Source organism: Gossypium hirsutum, chromosome D02 (assembly GCF_007990345.1).
Source record: "Gossypium hirsutum isolate 1008001.06 chromosome D02, Gossypium_hirsutum_v2.1, whole genome shotgun sequence".
Classification (NCBI taxonomy): Eukaryota; Viridiplantae; Streptophyta; class Magnoliopsida; order Malvales; family Malvaceae; genus Gossypium; species Gossypium hirsutum.
Genome location: NC_053438.1, coordinates 29,875,641 through 29,885,269, shown reverse-complemented (window position 1 = coordinate 29,885,269; position 9,629 = coordinate 29,875,641).

The window sequence follows — 9,629 nt, the reverse complement described above, 5'->3', positions numbered from 1 at the left end:
TTAATGTAATTTGTTAAGAATAAATAATCTAATTATTTTTTAAATGTTTTTTTTCTAGTTTAATTTATTTTGTTTAATTTTAAATTTTATTGTTAATAAATGGGGTCAAGTTTGGCCCAGGTACTAATCAATTTTCTTTTAAGATACAATCTAAGTTTGAGGCCCAAGTCAGCGAAAAGGAGGGAAAAATTTAACCCTTGTCGTCACACCCATTACTTGCCGCCCAAGTAACATTAATTTAGCTAAATTTTTGCTACATGATGCCCTAATTTTTCCCTATATAAACCCCTCTCCATTCTACTAAATTTTCATACCCCTCAAAGTAAGTTGCTTACACCCTAAAATTCCTTAAAATCTCTCTTTTTGTGCCACTAGCCTCAAATTCACAAGTCATGATCTTGAAAGGTTAGTAGAGAGAGTGCATGAGCTGAACCAAGGCGAGCAAGAGGAACCAATTGAGCAAGAAACTAAAGAGTCAACAAATAAAATAGAAACTGAAGCTGATTCAGTGACAGACACTGAAGAAGAAGAATTTGATAAGGAACTAAATAGTCTTCAACCAGCTGAAGGAGCTGAAAACTCTGAACCAAGGGTTGAGCTAGAAGAAGAACCAGTCAAGCTAAGTGTTGAACCAGAATTTACGACTCCAATGTCGACTCCTGCAAGTACTTCAAAGAAATTGGAGCTGTCAATTGTGATGGATATGTGCAAGTTCATGCACAATCAACAACAAACTTACTGGAAATATGCAAAAATTAGGGATGATTCAATTCGAAATACTTTTAAGAATATCTCTAACACTTTTGTTCCTGAGTTCCCAGATGCTATCTTTGAGACATGGACGGAAGATGCTAACAATGCAATCGGAGATGGAACTAAAGAAGACAAGGGGAATGAGTCAGAAAAATAAAAGGGGGGATTCTTGTCTTGTTATTTATTTAATTGTTTTTTTAGGTCTTTAATAATTTATTTCTTTAGTAATTAGGATTTAATCTTTGCAAAATAAAACATAGCAAGCATGAATAAATACTTCTTCAGAAAGAAACAGACAAAGTGATGTGGCAATAGGAATGAACATGTCTAGGATTGGGTTTTAGGAAAGACTTGGTATTTAAGCAGTCTTAATAACTCACCTCTCTTTCTTTACAACCTTACTTGGTGTTCAGTTTTCATTCATTACTTTGTTCTTGCAATAAGAACATTGCTTCTTTTTAAAAGGGGGTAAGGCAAATAAATTGCTCAAATTTTAAAATTGTCAAGTATGTTTCAATCATTTCTTTCATAAGTATGTTTTAATAAATGAATGTTTAGAGAAATTATTTTTAAATAAGATAGCTTGTATGTAAGTATGAATGATGATTTTATCTGAGTGATTGTATGTTATCGTGAAAAATGGAATGTTTTTATGATCTTAGTCTTAGGTAATGTTTGCCATGAAAACTTAGATTCTCTTGAGATCAAACATGCATGAAGGTTTATATCTTTAGAATTGACTTAGTAACTTTCTTGAGGCAAAATCCTAGGGGACATAAAAATCTAAAATGATATAGGCACCATTTTTCTTTGGACCGTTTGAGCCTTTTCAAGCCCACCTTATGATATTAAACCCTTGAACTACAATTTTGAGCTTTAAGGCCTGTTTTTGAAATGAACCTACATTATAAGCTGGTTACCATATTTTTTAAAATTATCCTAATTTTGTGCACCTATCTTAACTTAAGTTTCTTGGGAATCAACATTTGAGGAAATTTTCATAAAGATGTATGTGCTCATGTTAAAAAAAATCACAAAGACAAAGAAAGAGCGAAGAAAAGTCCGCCTAGTCTTCAAAAAGGAAAAATATATGAGCTTGAGTTCAAAATAAGTTTGGGGGTGTTCCAAAGGTTCACTTGAAGAAAAAGGTTGAATTTTGAGAAATCTAGGACAAGTTAAAGGTTAAGATTTTTGAAACCAAAATATCCCATCTCTTAAAATCCCTACCTTTAAACCAAGCACCATTATAACCCTATTGATTTGATGATTATGTCACCTACATTAGTGGAGAGGAAGTATTAAGTTCAACATATGAAGATCATAAATAAGCCTTATGATTGTTTGCTTGATTGATGAGAAATTGTGTTGAATGAAGAATATTATCTATGGATGTGACATACATGCAAACTATGATTCATGTTGGCATATCTTGAAACTTAGAATAAAAGTTTCAAAATGTTTGTATATGAGTTACTTGTTAATAAAGAAGATCTATGAGCATGAATTTGTTGATGCATGATTATGAGACGAAGATTGATGCTACTTACACTTTTAGCAAAATTTACCTTAGCAAGACCTTGTGTTGTGCATGAACATTACTCGGGACGAGCAATGATTTAAGTTTGGGGGTGTGTAAATGAAAAAATATATAGGATTTTTCCTATATAATTCATCACCTTTTTACTTAAAATTATTGTTAAAACCAGGTAATTGTTTAATAGATTAATGAAATATGTGAAAATATGAAATTAGGACATAGAAATTATTAAAATGTGATTTTATGTTTTATTATATAGTTTTCATGCATAAAATGGCTTATTTTATATTAATTTAAGCATATTATATTTTTAAGCTATGAAGTAGGCCATGCATGATTAAATTAAATAATGAAATATAATTTTATATTTTAATAATTCATTTTAAATATTTCATTAATAAAATTGGGTTTAATTAATTAAGTAAATTGATTAATTAAAGTGGCTAAATTAATTCATTTGGTCCTCTAAACTATCTACTATTTTTGACAGGTCTGTGAGTTTTCTTCTAATTGCAAAATCGTCCAAAGTGGGGACCAAGTCAAACCAATTTTCGGCTGCACATGGTCGATTATAAACCAATTTTTGGTTTAATTACATAAGGCCCTTGAAGAGTTAAAGAAATCAGAGATTTACTTGAAGGTTTGCTGGAGACCGAGTCTTAGTCCTGAGTTGTTGTGGCATTCAAATTGACCAAAAATCAAGGAAAAATTAGCCACATTTCCTCAATTCATGGCCGACCACTCTTGGAGGAGGTTTCAAAGGATGGACACTCCTAATTTTAGGAAACTAGCTCCCTTGCCTCACCTATAAATAAGAGCTCATTTCTGACTTTTTCAATCATCCCTCATCCCTCTCATCTCTCATCCTCTCTCTCAACTCTTAGCTCTCACGCCTATCATCAGCCTTGCATAAGGATTTTAGCAAATTATCCTCTTAAAGAGCCTTGGTTGACCACCTTGGTGAACCATCAGCAAAGGAGCAACGCAAAGAAGCAAAGGAGCCTCGTCAGTGAGAGTCTTGGGTGACAGCCACTCTGAATTGGGTTTAATCTTTATTTTCTTTAATTTAATTTAAAGATGTTTGCTATGAGTTCAATGTTCTTATTTACAATAATGACAGCTTAAATTTTATTTAAGCTAGAATGATTATTTTGATTACATAATATTTATGTGATTCATGCTTATAATGTTTGTGCCTCAATTGATCATGTTTTCAATTAAAATCAAGTCTGTATTTTGTTCATACGTGATTGAAATGCACCTAAATTTGCTGAGCAATCCTAACCAGACGACGGCTAACGGACGCATAATTGAAATGTGCATGCTCAATTTGGATCCTAACCTGATTAAATTGTACGTTGTATAACAACCCTAACCAGGCTCTGTTATCTGCATAGTTTTTAGATTTGTGTGATTAAATTGTTTCAAACCTAACACATCTCTATTACCTCGTACAAATGCTAAGAAACCCTTAGTAAATAAGGATCAGTAAAATGTGTATTTACAAAGTAAAGGATTCCGAAAGGATCTAATGTGGTTTCCAAACTCATAAAAGATCGAGTTGCCATGGAATGTTTTTCCGAATGTTATTAAGCATGTTGATAATAAATTGAGTTTAATTAAAGTAATTTTCCTAGCTTATTTATGTTATAATTGTTGCAAAATTGTGTTTAATTTTACTAAAATCTATTTCATTCATATAGTTTGCATACTTAGGATAATTTGCATTAGGGATCACTGCATTTAGTTTAATATATTTTAATCACCACTTCTCAACTATATTTTGTTTTTATTTTTTCGAATTGTTAATATAATTTTACAAATTAAGTGACTTAGCACAAATACAATCCCTGTGGAGACGATAACTCGATACTTACTTATTACTTGATAACGACTGTGTATACTTGCAAAAACCCCAGCGTTACATCGCTCCCAAGCCTTATATAAAGATTCTTCGTCAAGTTGCTGAAATGAATTGATTTCATTTTGGATCTTTGCAGTTAAATTTGCAGGGAAATATTTCATTAAGAAACATTCAACCGACTCTTGCCATGTAGTTATGGAATCAGATAGTAGGGAGTTCAACCATACTCGTGCTCTATCTCTTAAGGAGTATGGAAATAACCTCAGTCTCAAGGCGTCCTCGATTACCCCAACTAATTTAAATGAGTCACTCACTTCCATGAATACCCGAAGATGAAGATGTTGATCTTCAGTAGGAATCCTACTAAATTGACCCATATTTTGCAACATTTGGAACATGACCAGCTTTAGCTCGATTGTTGTGCCTCGATTTCGGGTCTCCTAATACTCAGATTGAGCTCGTTGAATAGAGGGATGACATATTGTCGAATGAAATAGTTTTTGTCATTGGCAACAATGATCGGATTATGAGTATTATAAGCGAATGTTCCTCCTAGATTTTGGTTTAGATTTTTGAAATTCATATCTTTGGTCCTTTTTTGGTTCGTTTGTCTTCTCCTTTGTCAGAAAGTCCTTTCAATTTTAGGGTCTACGGGGAGTAAGTCAATAATTTGATCAATACACATAAACACCTAAAACAAACAGAAAAAAATGGAATTAAAATTTAACAAAAAAACAGAATTCAAAATTAACAATTTCACAAATAATGTCTTTTAAAACAGTCCCCAGCAACGACACCAAAAAATTGGAACGATGGAAATGTGCGAGTGAACACAATCGTAACAAGTAATAAAATGACAAGTAAATGTTGAGTTATCGTACCTGCAGGGACTGTGAAAAGAATTTATTTATGAATGCAATTAAAACACTTTGGTGAAGAAAAATATTATGATTTTAAGGAAGTGATTAAAACCAAAATTTTAACTAAGTAAAATAAAATAAAATTTCCAATGCACGATTTCAGAAGATGATTTTAATCAAGATGACATAATTGTGTTAGATTAAATACATTTCTTAACTTAGAATTACTATACTCATGTTCATGTTGTTGCGAACAAATTCACGGCAACTCGGTAATTTGGTAACTACTACTCATACATGCTCATTAAATTAACTAATCTCTTGAACATTTTCCAATGTCAATTCAAACAATTAATCAATCTTCATAAGCACATAAAAGATTAAGTGAGGTAACAATGTATTCCTACCTTGAAATAGTTTAATCACAATAATCTTACAAGTTATGCAAGGCTAATGTATAGTCTAATACCGTCGCTAATTTAACCCTCCGCTACCTTAGAAGATTAAACATGCACTGATTAAGTATTATGTTAATTAATTACAATTTCAACGCGATTAAATAATTAATTCATTAGTTACCTTACAATTATAATGTAAAAATAACTTAATGATGATTTTACTTAATCAAACAACTTACCAAGGCCTACAACAACACAAACATAATTTTAATAACTTAAGTGGATGAAATGCAATCAACCTAACACGAATTAAATTTAAGCCATATTAATTAAATTAAACATATCAACATTACAAGTATTCATAGACATGTTCATAAAAAAATAAAAATTAAAGGATAGGGAATTAGAATCAAATCCTGTGTTTCTCTGAAGCTTGACTAGTTTGCTCCGCTCCTCTTTCTCTGCTTGTTCTTGTTGAACTGAGGCTTCTACGAGCACTTGAATGATGCTTCCAATGGTGGTTGAAGGGATATTTTCCAAGAGGGGAAATCGGAAAGGGAATGGAAGGGAAAAAAAAGAACAAAGGAAAGGTTTTGAAGAGAGAAAAGTGAGAGAGAAGTGAAGAATGAAAGGATGAAAGGCCTGTTTGAAATGAGCAGCAAATGGGGGTATTTATAGGTTGAGTAGGCTGCTAAAAATAACAAAAATCAGCAGCCATAGATTCTCCTCATGGCTGGCCACACATGTGGCAGGTTTGAAGCTTTCAAACTTGCTAAATTTAGCTAGAGGCAAATCTACAAAAGGCTTGAATAGTGGAGGGGTTTGAATGCAAATTCGAGGAAGCTTCAAGGGCTGTTTTGCAAGCCAAATAATCATCTAAATAAGCTGATTGGGTCAGCATGTTGGACGGTTTTGGGTAGCCCAGTTGCTCAATTGGATCAGTTTTCTCGGTTTAGCACAATTGGGACTCTTTTCATAATTTAATTAATAATTATTATTTAACCCAAAATAAATTGGATTAAAATTAAAATTAAAATTAATTATATTATAAATTAATATTCATAATTTGGACCGTCTTAGGATGAAAAATTAATTCACCTCGATGCTTCGAAATTGCTTCTCGGTTTTGTGCTTCCAACAGTGTTTGTTGAGCCATTTTTCTCTCTTTGTGCGAATCTGTCGAAAATAAATCAAAATTTATTATAAAATTAATTAAAATTTAATTACTATGAAATTGCATGAATTTGAGTTAAAAAGGGCATGAAAAAGTGTGTATATTTTCGTGTTTCCACGTTTTGGCCAATGTTTATAATGAAATGTATAAAATGTTATGTAATTGTAACTTGGATGTTTATGTTTTGAAGTTTATGTTGATTTGTTAATTTGAAATGTCTTACCAAAGTATGTCAATTTGTTCACTTATAAATGCATTTACATAAGGTTCATTTGGTAATTTTGTAATGGCTTGATAATGGTCTTTTATGATATGTTTTGTACGTTTTGGAAATGGCTAAATATGGTATGTTCTAATACCTAGATGGACTAGAATTGTATGCATGGAATTAGGCATACGAACATGTTTAGGTAGGTAATGTTTAGTTGATATATTGTGGTGCCTTTGAATGGCATATTGGTTTGTTGAATTAGGATCTTGAAATGGAAAATCAATATGTGTTTAGATGATGCTTTGGTGCTTTGAAAGTGTGCATAATTGGTCTAAATTTTCATGCATGGAATGGTTTTGAAATTACTTGATTTTAGGTAAATTTGGGTCAACACGGCCTAGCGACACGGCCATGTGTTATCTGAAAATTTCATTAGGGTACAAGTCAATAAGTTACATAGCCTAACAGACAACCTATCATATGGGCATGTGGGGCAACTTCGAGAGTTACACGGCTTGGCACACACGTGTGTGACCCTACTCAAAGTGTTACACGGTTGAGGACACAGTTTGGGGCATGACCGTGTGTCCCTAGTTCGAATGTTACCTAGGTGTTTGTCTTAGTCATGTGAGGCACACGACCATGTGACCCTTGTTTTCAAATTTTTCTACTTTTTTCCAAATATTCAAAATTGTTTCAAATTGGTCTAGAATTATTTCTAAGTTATTTTTAGGGCCTCAATGGCTCAATTTAGGGACAATATGCATGTGAATGTATGGTTTATGATATTATTAAGTGTTTTTGACTGTACAGTAATGCTCTATAACCCTATTCCGACGACAGAAATAGGTTAAGGGTGTTACATATGAGACTCTCGAGGATCATGCAAAAATTAACTTACCAAACTGACTGCATATGTTATGTCAAGTCTAGTGTGTGAGAGATAAATTAGTCTACCAACCAATCTTTGATATCCTTTTCATCCATCGACTCTCCTATTCTAGCTTGCATCTTATGATTGCTTTCTATAGGTGATTTAGTAGGTTTGCATCCTATCATACCTGTCTCAATTAATAGATCTAGGATGTATTTTCTTTGAGATATGAAAATTCCTTTCTTTGATCTGGAAACTTCAATCCCAAGATATATTGTAACTTTCCTAGATCTTCTTTTTCAAATTCCTGCAAACATTGTTTCTTTTGAGCCATTTCTTCCTCTCGTCTCCTGCCATCACTATGTTATCAACATATACAATAAGAAGAGTGATTTTACCCTTGTGATGCTTCAAACAAAGGGTATGATCAGCATTGCTTTTTTGATAAAAAAATTTGATCATAGCTTTGCGGAATCTATCAAACCATACTTTGGGAGATGTTTTTAATCCATACAAGGCTTTCTTCAATTTGCATACTTTCCCTTGCGTTTTTGCATTATCAAATCCAGGAGGAATCTCCATATATACTTCCTCTTCTAAATTTCCATGTAGGAATGCATTCTTCACCTCAAATTGTTGTAGGTTCCAATCAAGGTTGGCTGCACAAGATAACAAAAATCTGATGGTGTTCATTTTAGCAATAGGAGCAAACATCTTTTGATAGTCTACTCCATAAGTTTAACTAAATCCTTTAGCAGCCAATCTGGATTTGTACCTTTCAATCAAACCATCAGACTTATCTTTCACAGTAAACACCTATTTGCATCCCACCAAATTCTTGTCTACCGGAGGAGTTACTAGTTCCCAAGTCTCATTCTTTGCTAGTGCCTTCATTTCTTCAACCATGGCTTTTTTTCCACTTGTGATCTTCAAATGCTTCACACCAATCTTGTGGAATAGACACAAAGGACAAAGACAAGTATTTATAGGGAAGGGACAACGAGTCATAAGAGATAAATTTAGACATAAGGTGTCTGGTACAGGATCTAACACCTTTTCTTTAGGCAATTGGTTTATCTAAATCATTAGAGGGTAACTCAGTTGAAGAGAAAGGTTCAGGTAATTCACTAGAAAAGGAAGATTCTTGACACATACTAGGTTGCATGATGGCTTCTGTTGTTCTAAGCCTTCTTGAATACATCTTTAAATTTGGTTTGCCCAAGCACCCAACAATCTCCTTTTGAAAAATAGTCTCCCTCTGAGCAGTAGCTTCCTCTTGAACAATGGTGTTTTCTGGAACAATAGTCTCCCCCTGAATTGTAGCTTCCTTTTGAACAATTGTAACGCCTCAGAATTTGGGCCTAGAAGTATTGGGCCTTCAGCAAGGAAACAGTTTGGAAACTGTGTACAAATGTATGTCTGCTTTAGTGGTTAAGGGTCCTGAGAGGAGTAGGAAAAGTCTTGGTTTCAAACCTGGCCTTTAGTAAAAATTTTAGTTTTAAGTGGATAAAACCCTGGATGCTTGGATGTAGGCCTTTTAAATTATTGTGTTAAAAAATGACATAAGGAAACATGTGGTCTAGTGGTTGTGGCGTCATTAAGGTTACAAGGGAGCCTAGGTTCAAGTCTTGGCTCTTGCAATTTATTTTGGTTTTTCTTTTAAAGTAACTTGGACTTTGGCCTTTAGACTTTTAATTAATTGAAGATAAAATGTGACACAAAAAGATTTTGTGGCAAGAAGGCAAGTGGCGTGAATTGGTTGATGCGAGAGCTTGGGTTCAAATCCCATTGCAAGCAATAAGGATATTTATTTTGCTAGCATGAGGCGGCAGGAGTTTAAGGTGGTTTCGAACCCTGTTGGGTAAGATTTTGAATGGGTCTTGGAGGTTGTTTTTGAGGATATCAAGGAGGGATAAGGGGAGAGATTTGAGGAGATTTTCAAGGGATTTGGAGGAGAG